The sequence below is a fragment of the Cebus imitator genome, unplaced genomic scaffold, assembly GCF_001604975.1.
Source record: "Cebus imitator isolate Cc_AM_T3 unplaced genomic scaffold, Cebus_imitator-1.0 Scaffold434, whole genome shotgun sequence".
Taxonomy (NCBI): Eukaryota; Metazoa; Chordata; class Mammalia; order Primates; family Cebidae; genus Cebus; species Cebus imitator.
In genome coordinates, this window is record NW_016107749.1 from 779176 (window position 1) to 793112 (window position 13937).

General features: G+C 39.5%; 1 protein-coding gene across 7 annotated transcripts in view; it reads left to right on the forward strand.

Annotated features, from left to right (window-relative positions):
• BICDL1 (BICD family like cargo adaptor 1) overlaps positions 1 to 13937 on the forward strand; it is a 107514-nt gene that overhangs the window by 12480 nt on the left and 81097 nt on the right. The window lies entirely within an intron of this gene.

The following is a 13937-nucleotide window of genomic DNA, read 5'->3' on the forward strand; positions in this document are numbered from 1 at the left end:
TGACCAGGATGGTCTCAATCTCTTGACCTCGTGATCCACCCGCCTCGGCCTCCCAAAGTGCTGGGATTACAGGCTTGAGCCACTGGGCCCGGCCTTCTTTGATTCTTTCGTCCAGCATTTACATAAATCTCATTGGCTTCCTTGGCCTTGAGGCTGCTCTTCTTTTTATTAATAACAGTTTTATTGAGCTATAATTCACATACCATAAAGTTTACCCTTTGAAAGGGTACAATTGGGGCTTAGCACAGTGGCTCATGTCTGTAATCTCAGCACTTTAGGAGGCTGAGGCAGGATCACTTGAGGCCAGGAGCTTGAGACCAGACTAAGCTATACAGCAAGACTCTATCTCTACAGAATTTTTTTTTTTTAATTTGCTGTGTGTGGTGATGGTGCATACCTATAGTCCTAGCTAATTGCTTGAGCCCAGGAATATGAAGCTGCAATGAGCTATGATCACACCACTGCACTGCAGCCTGAGTGACAGAGTGAGACTTTGTCTCTTAAAAAAAAAAAAAAATTCAGGGCCAGGTGCGGTGGCTCACACCTGTAATTCCAGCACTTTGGGAGGCCAAGGCAGGTGGATCACAAGGTCAGGAGTTCGAGGGCAGCCTGACCAATGTGGTGAAACACTGTCTCTACTAAAAATACAGAATTTAGCCGGGCGTGATGGCGCATGCCTGTAAACCCAGCTACTCAGAAGGCTAAGGCAGGAGAATTGCTTGAACCCAGGAGTCGGAGGTTGCCGTGAGCTGAGATCATGCCACTGCACTGCAGCCTGAACAACAGAGTGAGACTCCATCTCAAAAAAAAAAAAAAATCTTTTTAAAGTGTATAATTAGGTAGTTTTAGTTATTTATAGAGCTGTGCACCATCACCATTATCTAATTAGAGAACATTTCACCCTCCCAAAAAGAAACCCTGTACCTATTAGCAGTCATATTTCTTCTAACCTTATAAGGACACCAGCCATATTGGATTAGACCCACCCTAATGACATCATTTTAATTAGATTACCTGTCTCTAAATAAGACCCTGTTTCTTAATATGTTCACATTCTGAGGTACTTGGGTTTGAACTTCAATATATGGTTAGGGAAAGGGGAACATAATTCAACCCATAAGAACCTTGTTGGAGTTTTCTTACCAACAGACACGACTCTTGGATCTTAATCAGTGCTGTTTGTGAGAGGTGTTCATAGTTATACCACTTTTCTTGGGTGTTCCATACACTTAATAACATATTTACATACCAAAGATACATATGCCATTGGCCATGTGACTAAGCTGCCATGGGAAGATATTTGGAACCCTTAATTTTATTCTTTGAAAAAGTCCCAATCCACCTCTCTCATTACCCTCCTCTAATGACTAACCTGCATTCTATTCTTTGGAGTAAAATATGAAAGCCTTTATTTATTTATTTATTTTGGATCTTTTTAAATTCAACATGGAGCAAATATTTATTGATCAAGGCACTGGCAATACAATGAAGAACACACGTTTTCTGTTTTATGAAGCTAGTTGGAGGAGATAGGTAAATAACTAAACAATCTACACGATACAGATTGCGATAGGTGCTATGAAGGGTGATTTGTTGGAGACTGACTAGAAAGCAGGGAGCTTTTTCTACCTTAGAGTCGGTAGGGGGCCAGTCATGGTGGCTCACGCCTGTAATCCTAGCACTTTGAGAGGCTGAGGTGGGTGGATCACCTGAGGTCAGGCATTCTAGACCAGCCTGAACAACATGGTTAAATCCCATCTCTACTAAAAATACAAAAATTAGCCGGGCTGGTGGCATGAGCCTGTAATTCCCAGCTGCCCTGGAGGCTGAGGCAGGAGAATCGCTGGAACGTGGGAGGCAGAGGCTGCAGTGAGCTGAGATTGCACCACTCCAGTCTGGGCAACAGAGTGAAACTCTGTCTTCCAAAAAAAAGAAAAAGAGTTGGTAGGGAAGGCTTCTGTGGGGAGACGACATCTGAGATGAGACCCCAAAGGTGAGGAGCCAGCTGTGGAAGAGCCAAGGGACCGGCATTCTTGGATGAATACTGTTAGACTATAAACTCTATGAGAGCGGGGACTCCATCTGTCTTGTTTATTGTTGTAAACAGGTGTCTAGCAGAGTGAGTATTCAATAAAAGATGGTTGGGTTTTGTTGTTGTTAAATGATTATCTAAAATACCCAATAAGGAAATTATTAGAACTATAACTGTCAAGAATACACTATCCCTCCATGTACTCTGTAGAAGCGCACTACTGACTTTGAAACTCACTCTTAGGCTGTGTGTATGCTCTTTGAAAACCAGTTGTCAAAGGTGCCATGGATGTCAATGCTTTGACAGGCAGCCTATTGCTAACGGAACGGTGACTCAGTTTTGTGTCTAGAAACCTAGTATTATTGTGATAGATACTCCTGAAATTGCATAAAAAGCCAATCTTCAATAAATTGAGAAGAGTGACTGCAGATGAGAATGGACAGAGCTTTTGCGCATTGGTTTAAAGCCTGCAGGTCCTTTTGCATTGCACTTGCTTCTCCATGGTCTGTAGGTTGATCAGTTACAGAGTGACAGGTTTTGTAGTCCTCTGACTCTGCTGATGGGTATGAAAATCAGCCTTTTAGCTTTTACAAAAAATTCTCATCTCATGGAATGATTGGCCATTAATTTGGGTTTAGGTATCATTATGGCTTTCCTGTCCATCCTGGGAGCATATACAGGAGAAAAGAACTCCCTGTCTCCAACTCTGTGTGATCTTACCTATTCTCATGCACCAAATGGTCTGTAGTGTGGAGAAGGAGGCAGCCAGATGTTCTCTTTTGTAAAGCTGAATGGTGATTGCTTCTGAACAGAGCCTCATGTAGGATATATAATGGCTCACTCTGCACCCCTGATGGCATCTTGAAGAGTAAAACTCTTGAGAATTCACCTAAAAATAATTTTTTATTTTATTATTTATTTAGGTATTGTGCCATATTCTTTTTGCATTTGTTTTCCCAGAGCCCTTTCCATCATCCCTTTCCCTTCATCGCAGTGCTACAAGCGTCTATAACAAACATCTCCCCAGTTCCTCACTTCCAGGTTTGGGGTCATGTGCCTCGTCATTGTGGCATTTGGTATTACTACCTGATACCCAAAGGGAAAAGCTGTATTGGGAGCAGTGTACAAAAAGGGCTGTTTCAAAGGCTGAATGAAGCCAAGAAGGGTTTCTACTATAGAACCACTGAGATAGGGAGGCGATAAAAGAACATTCAACAGGAAGTTAGGCCTAGGTCCAAGGCCAGGAGAATCGAAAGACTGTGCTTTAAACTAGAAGGGATTAGACCAAGAGATACCTGGAGGAGCATAAAGACTGGTGAAGGAAAGACTATTGAAATAAAGAAACAAAGATCCATTATAGTTCAGGTGAAGCCAGGAAGTTTGAAAGCTATGTCTATGAAAGATTGGCTCCCAATGGGGTGTTCTTTTTATGAACTTTGGTTTATCTGGCTAGGATAGGATTGGCTTCTTAAGGAACTTAGCTTTACTGAATATTCCTTAATATCTAGATATTCAGAAATTCTAGTTTTGCCTCTATCCTAAGTTTAAGTTTTATGGATTTTTAAATTTAAAAAATGTTTATTAAGTTTTTCCCGATGGCAAAAGAATTCATGTTCACTGCAAAATAATATTGAGACAATTGAGAAATGTTCAGTGTACACAGTGAAAATCTCCCATGATCCTTTTCCAAAGAAAATGCTAGTCACAGTTAGGTGTTAATTTTTTTGGTATTTTTTCATATGTGATACACACACACACACACATGTTGTACATAACTTTTCTACTTATTTTGCTTCCTTTTAGTTTGTTTTTGAGACAGAGTCTTGTTCTGTCTCTCAGAGTGCAGTGGCTGGAGTGTAGTGGCACAATCTCGGCTCACTGCAACCTCCACCTCCTGGGTTCAAATGATCCTCATGTCACAGCCTCCCAAGTAGCTGGGATTACAGGTGAGTGCCACCATGCTTGGCTAATTTTTATATTTCTAGTAGAGATGGGATTTCACCATACTGGCAGGCTGGTCTCAAACTCCTGGCTTTAGGTGATCCTCCTGCCTCTGCCTCTCAAAGTGCTGGTATTACAGGTGTGAGCCACCACACCCAGCCATTTTTACTTTCATTTTAAACAAAATGGTTTTGTTAATTTTTTTTCTCTTACTATTTCTTGGACTTCTTTAAAAGGCATTTTAAATGGTTGTATATAGTAGTCCATATAGCATATATGGAGGTACCATGGGTAGTGTAACAGCCATGCTATTGAAGGGCATATGTGTTGGTTACAATGATTTAGTGTTACAAACACTTCTGCAGTGAACATCCTTGTTCATATATTTTTGCACTCTTAACATTTCTCTAGGATAGATTCCTACAAACAGGTTGGCTAGGTCAAAGGGTATGTAGGTTTCAATTTGTAATAGATACTATCGTCTTGCCTCCAAGAATGTTTAAATAGTCTGTACTCTCCTCATATCTACCTTCATTAAGACTGCAAAACCTATCATTCTGTATGTGTACGTAATACAACTATAAAGAAAACTGAGGTAATTATCATCACAAAAGTCAAGATAATGGGGAATGTGTGTGGTGGTGGGGGAGGATGGCTGTTATCATGGAATGGTGCTTAGAGAGGAGGCTTCTGGAAAGCTGGCAGTGTTCTGTTTCTTGACCTTGGTGGGAATTATGTGGGTGTTTGCTTTATAATTGTTAAGCAAGACATATTTGTTTTATGTAGTTATCTTTATGTTATATAATTTAAATTAACAAAGATATATTCATTATGTTTTATATATGTATCTTTATGTTAATTTAAAAAAAGCATTCAACATATATTTATAATATGTACCTACTATGTGTGACGTCACTGTTCTGAGTGACAGCAATACTGCAGTGAACAAGGTGAATTCTCTGTCCGAAAATGATGCAGGAAGTTGACAATAAAGAAGGAAATACATAGACCAATCAGCTAGTGGTAGTACTATGAATAAAATAAAGCCAGGTAAGGAGGAGAAAGTGGTAGCTGTAGAGACAACTCAATTTTTGATAGGATTCTCAGGATGGAAGCTTTGGGGAGGTGAAGTTTGAGCAGGATAAAAAGAAGCAAAAGAGTGTTCCTGGCAGAGAAAACAACACGTAAAAGCCTAGGAACAGTGGAAAGAAGGCTGATGTGACTGGGCTGTGGTCAGCTTGGGAAGGGTTAGGAGAGGAGATCAGAGAGGTAATCGGCAGCCAGATCTCATAGGGCCTTGCCAGCCACTGGGGATTTTATTCAGGGTGTGGGAAGCCGGAGGTATGTTTTCGGCAGGGGAGCATCATGACCTGATAACAACTTTTAAAAGATTACTCTAGTTACTCTGGGAAGATGGATTATAGGGGCTGAGGATAAAGGCATAGAGATGGATGAAGAAGTGACTCCCCAGGTAGAGTTGATGGTAGCTTTGATTATGGAGGTGTTGAAGAAGGTTAGATTGGATATATGTCTTAAAGGTAGAACCAACAAGACTTACTAATGGAACAAATGGTTGTGGGAAGGAAGGTTAAAGAAAAAATCAAAAATGACTCCTAGGTTTTTGTCTTGAGCTACTGGAGGAATAGTAGCATCATTAAATTGAGAGACCAAAGGCTAGAGGAAGGAAAGAGGGATAGGTTGGAATATAAAGTCAAATCATTCATCTTGGACTGTGTGGATAATTAAGACTGAGATGCCCTTTACATATCCATATTAGTCTCACATAAGTAGAACAGTGAGAATTCTGTTGTATTGAGGTGAAATACTGAGTTAAATTTCCACAGCCATCTGAGCTCTCTCATGACCTGAGACCCTATTCTAGTACCTTTCGTGAGGTCACCCAGGAATTTCCTCATTCGCAGTGACTGAAGCTGAATTCAGACGAGTGTTCCCCCCATCCCCCACCTACACACTCTCAGGTCCTACAAGAACCATCTTCTGAGTTTATGTCTGTGAGGTGAGATGTGTAGGAGGAAGTTAATGCAAACAGGTGTTTTGTCTGTTCCTGTTTGGAGCTGTTTTCCTCAGTCAGCCTTTAATGCCTTATCCACACACAAAGAATACAGTTTGCATACTAGCTGAAACTAATCTTCCCTGAAAAGACTAATTTTTCTCTGAAGAGTAAACAGATCCTTGTTCTTTAAACAGCTCATTTTGGATTAGCAGCTCTACGCCTGGTACACTTCTTGAAGCAAATTTCTCCCAGGTTCCTTTCTTGAAGTTAAAGACATTAATATAGTGTCCATAAGTGTCACTGCTACTCTGCATCTGTTGGGTGTTTCAGAACCATCCTTGTTTCTAGGACACTTTACAGTGAGCAACAGCTGCTCATCAGAATTAGTTTTAATTGCGGAATAGGCTTTTGTTCCTTTTGAGGTGGGGGCTGCATTTTTTTTTTCTTAAAAGTTTGCTTCATTTACAGAGGCTATGTGGCAATTTTTAATCAGCCTATTCTTGAAAGAAGCTATGAAAACAAGATAATTTCTTAACCAAATAACAGTAATTTAAATTTCCAAAGGACGTTCTCATGTATGATCTCCTCTGATTGCATTCCTGCCTGTGATGGAAGTAGTGGTAATTACTCTTTCTTTTTTTTGAGACAGGATCTCACTCTGTTGCCCAGGCTGGAGTGCAGCAGCACCATCATGGCTTACTATAGCCTTGACCTCCCAGGCCCAGGTGATCCTCCCACCTCAGCCTCCCAGGTGGCTGGGAATACAAGTGCACGCCACCACGCTTGGCTAATTTTTTATATTTTTTGTAGAGATGAGTTTCGCCATATTGCCTGGGCTGGTCTTGAACTCCTGGGCTCAAACAGTCTGCCTGCCTCGGCCTCCCAAAATGCTGCGATTACAGGTGTGAGCCACTGTGCCCAGCCAATAATTACTCTTTACAGTATTTGGCAGATAAGGAAACTGAGGTCAGACAGAAGTTTGATGACTTGCTAAAGGCCTTGCAAAGGCTAACCACTGGCTTGAGGATTGGTTTTTGTACATTTTCCAGGATGGGCAGTCAATTGGAAATAAAAACATTACTTCACTTGTATTTCTGTCTCATTGATTTAGTTGATTTTTTGGTTGCTGTTTGCTGGGTGGTATTGTTTTGGATCCCTTTTACATCACTAGGTAAAATGAACCCTAAGTATTGTTTTGTTTTGTTTTTTTAAGCAATTTTTGTCTGTTATATTAAGGATGTACTAGAAGGATTAAAAAATGGTACATTGAGAAGATAACTTCAGCTAAAACAGCAAAGGGCCTTTTGGATAGGCACTCTCCTCTGTGAAGACAGATTTTTCCAGCATTTCCAGATTATATGGTTGCTAATTAGTAGGTTAAACACATTAGGATGATGATTGCTTATTCTTCCAGCATAAGGGTATTTTTATTGTAGCTTCTTGTATTGATTAGTTGAGCCTATCTTAATTATTTACCCAGAGAGCCATGCCTGATTCAAGGGTCTTCAGGTTGGTTGTGTGGGTACAAGTATCTAGTTCTGATTTTCTTTTTCAAAAGAGGAAAGCCTAAAGTTCTAGCATATTGGGCCTAAATTTTGGAGGGTGTAAGGCCCAAGATTCAGATTAATTACTGTAGGGGTAGATCTTTTTAATGCTGCTAGATTTGGCTTAAAGTGGCAGCTAGTCTTTTTTTTTAACGTTGAAATCTGGATTCCTTCAGTCCCTGTAGATAACTTGGTATATTGTGTAGAAGAGATAAAAACAGAGTTTAAATGAGTTTCCCTTGCCTGATATGAGATGAGGCCCCCAAATTTTGTACTCGGCAAATGGTAGGAAGGTTGCAGATGGTAGGAAGTTTGGAGTTAATAGGCAGACAAAATTGGCAGCAAATTATACACTATTTTGTTACTTAAGCTAGTTAGCCCATAGTTCTGATTCCCAAATATTGTTGCTTTGAAAAACAAAATATCCAGTGAATGAACCATCAACAGAAAAGCAAGTAATGTTTTGACACTGATAGCATCTTCTTCATTTCTCTTCATTGGCTAAGAGTCCAGTGCTATCATGTTTTTTAGAGCTAAAAGAGAACTTCTAGTCTATCTGGACCAGTGGTTTGTGAAACGTTTTCTCTTAAGGGATTCTGCAAATTTGAATGTGTTTTTAAAATTTGTAACACTCCAAGGAACCATTACCAAAATAGTCATCATGGACTGTGTTGAGATAGATGTCACATTGAACACATGCGAGACCACCAGAGCCTAAGACCGTGCTGCCAGCTTTGCCTGCGTATGTGGAGATGCCAGCCTGCGGTCTCCTTGCCACTTCTATTAACTAAAGAGTATGCAGTTTTAAGGTGGGCTGTGTAAAACCAGTCGCATTTGTAACTGCTTCAGGGGTGAAAAAACAATTTGTTTTCAGTATTTGAAATCAACCAAATTAACAAATAATCAATACTGAGTAAGACTGCCACTATCATTTGTATCCTCCAATTTCAAATTATTTTGAAAAGGTCTAATGGTTCTTATTGAGTTTATAAATTTTATTCATTTAAATTTATAAAATATTTAATAAAAGATTACTATATCTTCGGTTTATTGAGGCTTCACATAAGATTTCATATAGAAAAGGGCTGTGGTTGCCAACAAAAAAATCCCACATAATTTGGAAAACCATTAGTTTAAATCAGTGGTTCTCAAACTATATTCTGAGGAGCCGTAGGTCTCTAAGAGGTACCTCAGGAATAGCTGCAAGGAAGGGCTGAAGGGGTCCTTAATCTGGTGGATTCCTGTCCCCTTCCCCAATTTCACTTCAACCTGAGCGTTTTAATGTTTTATGTATTGAAGCTCTGCATAATATTTTATTTGAGGGAAAAAGTGTTTTTTTTAAATCTGTGTATTAAAGAAAAATGATCTGCTGTAGTCACTAATCTGTGACTAGTTAAGGCAAGCTGAGCCCCGGAGAAGTTAAGAGATTTGCCCAAGTCTGCAGTCCCAGTCCTCTGCTGCATCCAGTGGGGCTGTTACTGGCTCAACAAGTAAAACAAACCATCTCTTTGATAATAAATAATATTGTACTGATTGAGAAAAATAGGGGTGGTATTTATTATTTGTAGAGGAGTAACCCTAGTTACAGTTTTATTCATTAATACTGAAGTTGTTGTGACAGATCAATCACCAAATTTTAGTAGCCTAACAGGAGTTAAAAGCTGGTATTCCTGAGCGGTCAGTGGCTCTCAATTTAGGCAGTGATTCAGTTCTCCTCCAGCTATCTACTTCCATCTTGTGACTCAGCTATTTTCAACAGGTGACTTCTAAGGTCGTAGCAGAAAGAAAAGAACCCGGAAGACTTCTGTGGGCCATGCCTGGAAATGGTGCATGTTGCTTCCGCTTATTTGCTCGTCAGAGCTCAGTCACATGGCCATACTCAGTTACAAGAAAACCTGGGAAATGTAGACCAGCTCTGTGCCCAGGGAGGAGAAGAAATGGGTTGGTGAACAACTAGCCAGTGTCCCCCATAATGGAGTCAGTAGAAAGAGTCCGGACTCTCCTTTTCTAGGCTTCAATTTTCTGAAAAGATTAGAGTGGCTGATTGCTAAGATCCTTCCAATTCTAACTAGGTAGGATTCCAAGGTAGATATAGTTGTAACAGTATCACCTTTTTTGGTACACATTCACCATTCTATCCCAAACAGAGAAGCTGTTTGATCTTTTTGTACTCAAGTAATATCTTTGATAATCACAGAGTTGGGTAAATTCCTTTGAAGTTATAACTTGATCCAGAATCCCCAAAATTAAAAAAAGTATCTTTTTCAGAGATTACCTTAGGGTGGGATAGACCTTTTCATAGTTATATTAGATAGAATAATATTAACTGTTACAATAGATAAACCCTAAGCTCTCAATGGCTTTACATAATAGATGTTTCTTTCTCATTCCCATGAAGCCCAAACAACATTTCTATTTAAACATGAGGAAAAGTAGCATTGTGTTTTAATGGAAAGAATTGGCCTGGAAAACAGAAGACCTAGGTTCTAGCCCATGTTCTATCAGTAACTTTCTGACCTCATTCTGAGTTTCAATTTCTGTCAGTAAAACAAGGAGAATGAAAAAGATGATTCCTTCACTCACTTTTAAATGTCCACATGTATATATGCGATCTCTGTTGGAAAGAAAATTATTTGGGGGATGTTATCCCATGATGTGGTATATCATGTCTGGTAGCTTTGTAATGCTGCTTTCTTTGCATGCAGAACATAGTCTTTCTTCTCTGGGACCAGGAATGGCTTCTCCTGTCACCCAAATTTACTCCTCTGTGTAATGAGAAATAGAGGGAGGTTGAGATGATTGGTGCCACAACAAAATTTATTTTCCATTCCAGTTATGACACATAAGGTGCTTTCCCTGCACATGACTGACAGTGTGGGGAATGAGGAGGTGTTTATGTGCTTTTCCTGTTTAAAATTATGCATCATAGTACTAAGGTTTTATGAGGGTGACATTCTCTAATTCTCCACAAATAAGTCAGATTTTCCGCATTGCCCTGGTATGATTAGTTGCATTCAGTGCTGCATGTTTGTCATTTGCAGAGCTGGAAGAATTCCCCCTATACACACCTCTCATCATCAGTTGCTAGATTACAGCTTTTCACATTGTCCTGGTCTGGTGATGTTGCCATGAATAACAGTTATTCCTCCTCCTATGACATGTTTCTGGTCAGGCTCAGAGTGCAGGCAAGACATAACTATGATGTCAGAGATGTTTTCACATATGTCTTTCCCTTTACATTAATGATAAGCTCTAAGTAATACCAATTCTATGTGTTGTCATGTATGAATTAAAGACATGAGATATTTCCTCAAACAGTCTGCCACTTATAACCTTTATTCCATTATATATCTTTAGTCTCATTTTTACTTTTTTTTTTTTTAAGGGAAGAGAAAGGAAGGGGAGAGCCTTTATTTCATTATTATTCTGCAGAAATGGTACTAACAGATTATAAAATATGAATATAAGAACTGCTATATTGTGGCCAGCTCATTCCCAACACACACCAGCACTCTACCTCCTATAGGGTGGGCTATACATGGAATATCGTTATCCTTGACATTGCCTGCAATGGTAGGGACATTTAGGAATGCTTTTTGTCAAACTCTTAATTTATCTAAATTATAAAGCCTGTGAGATGGGCGCAGTGGCTCACGCCTGTAATCCCAGCACTTTGGGAGGCCAAGGCAGGTGGATCACCTAAGGTGAGGACTTTGAGACCAGCCTGGCCAACATGGCAAAACCCTGTCTCTACTAAAAATACCAAAAAAAATTAGCTGGACATGGTGGCAGATGCCTGTAGTCCCAGCTACTCAGGAAGCTGAGGCAAGAGAATTGCTTGAACCTGAGAGGCGGAGGTTGCAGTGAGCCAAGATCACGCCACTGCACTGCAGCCTGGGCTACAGAGCAAGACTCCATCTCAAAAACAAAAAAAAAAACAGAAAGAAAAGAAAAGAAAAAATTATAAAGCTTGTGGTCTAAATTTTATTGTCATTTACTGTCACATGATTACATTTCTTTTTCTGAATGGTTTTAGACAGCATGAATTGCAGCATAAAACTCTGTCTTTAACCAGTTTTTATCCCCAACAATTGTTCTGAAGACTGAAATGTAGGTAATAACTAATTTGATTTTAGATTTCTAGCATAATGTTTTAAGATGGTGCGAACCCCCACATGTTAAAGTTGTTGAAGGGCAAGATCAACTCATGTTATTTCGTTCCTGTCTAGTCTGACCCTTTGATCTCACAGTTGAAGAAACTGCTTAGGCCCTAGGAGGATGTGACTCATCTAAGGTCACAGCCACTGAAACTGTGGTTTACCTAAATGTGTGTTATAAAAAATGTCTTTGAAAAACAGGGTGTAAAATCTTTGCAGTAAAAATAATTCTGTTTGCTTAAACAATTGTGTTTTGTTTTATGCAGTCTATTTACTTAAAAGCCTAGCAGACAGATATCTATTATGAAAGAGGAACTTCAGTATTTAAAAGAAACCCTGGCTAGAACCTACCTACCAATTATTTCAAGTCACCTCGAAGTCTTGCATTCTACTTAGTATTTGAATGATTCCTCAAAAACCAAATTAAAATTTAATGTAGCATCAGGTTGAGGGATCTTTCAAAAGTAACATCCGTTTTGAAAACTGGCAGAATTTGAATTAAAAAAATTCTTGCCTGGGTGTGGTGGCTTACACCTGTAATCTCAACACTTGGGAGGCCAAGGTGAGAGGATTGAGCCCAGAAGTTCAACACCAGCCTGGGCAACATGGTGAGACCGCCCCCCTCCCCCCCCACATCTCTAAGAAATAATTTAAAAATGAAAAGCATTCTTTGTACGTCATGGTAATTCCCTAAAATGAAAGGAATTTATTTACCCAATAGAATCCTTTGAAAAAAAAGTGAGTGAAAACATGTCTTCTGAAAATACAGCCTACTAAAGATATTGGTTATGGACTTTTAACTGTCAGTGGGAGAGTCAGACAGTCAGGGAAAGACAAAGCTGAAGCCCTCAAGAGAGGACATGTAATTCAAAATGCATCTTCCCTCCCTTGCCCCGGGACTAGAGAATTGCGAGTCTGCCCCTTCCTTTCCCTTCCCACTGCCACTTGCCTTGTTAAAGCTTCCTTAACTTTTATAGTAACCTGAAACATCTCCCTGCCTTTAAGCTCTGATCCTCCATTTTTTCCCGTTGTCAGACACTTCCTCCTTGGGAGCTCTAACAACTCTCACTGCCTTTAGGGGACCTCCTTTGCATAACAAATAGTTAAAGGGCATGGCATTCAAAGCTCTGTACCTTCTGGACCTAGCACACATCTCCAGCACTGTCTCCCTTGCTTTCTATTTGTACCACCCATTGGAATTTCCCCAGTCCTGAAAGCCAAGCACAGTTGCTACTTCCTTCAGGAGAACTTAGCTGTTCCTCTCCCACCAGCTTTGCTGTCTCATACTGACCAACTAGAGTGCTTTAGTACCTTTCTTTTGTTGTTTACATTATGTCATCTCTTATGGTTAATTCATGTATTTGACTCTCTTGAGTCAAGGACTGTGCACTCAGGGCACTGCCCCCTCCCAGGGCTGAGCATCTTATCTGGAAACTTCATATGTATTACAACGGGATTCACAAGCCAGCTAAGCATGTTACTTACTTCTGTGGTTCAAATGTATAGCAAACTTGACCATTTATTAAAAGGTTTAACCTACCCAGAGAATTATTTCATTTAGCTTAATATATACTCATTCTTGCTGAATTCCTTTTCCATTGTCTAGATCACTGGTTCCCAGTCTTTCAGTTTAAGGAACCCCCTTTTTAAGACCTAATCGAATGACCTTCTACAATATTTTGAAACAGCCTTATTGAAGCATAATTTACAGTTTATAAAATTCACCCACTGTAAATATATAACTCTGTTTTTAGTATATGTATAGAGTTATGCACCCATCACCATAATGCAATTTTAGAACATTTCTGTTACCCCAAAAACTTCACTCATAACTTTCTGCAGTCGGTCCTCACTCCTGTCCCCATCCTCAGCCCCAGGAAAACACTGATCTGCTTTTTGTCTAACTGATTTTCCTTTTCTGGATATTTCATATAAATAGAATCAGAAAATGTATAGTTTTTGTGTCTGGCTTCTTTCACTTAGCATAATGTTTGTGAGGTTCACTCATGTTGTAGCACATAATAGTTCCTTTTTTAGTATTCCATTGTGTGAATATACTGCATTTGGTATATCCATAACCAGTTAATGGAGATTTGGATTGTTTCCAATTTTCAACTATTATGAATAGTGCTGTTATGAACATGAATGTACAAGTCTTTAAAAATTTAATTTCATTTGGGTAGATATTTAGGAGTGGAATTGCTATATGGTGTGTCTGTGTAACTTTTTTTTTTTTTTTTTTTTTTTTT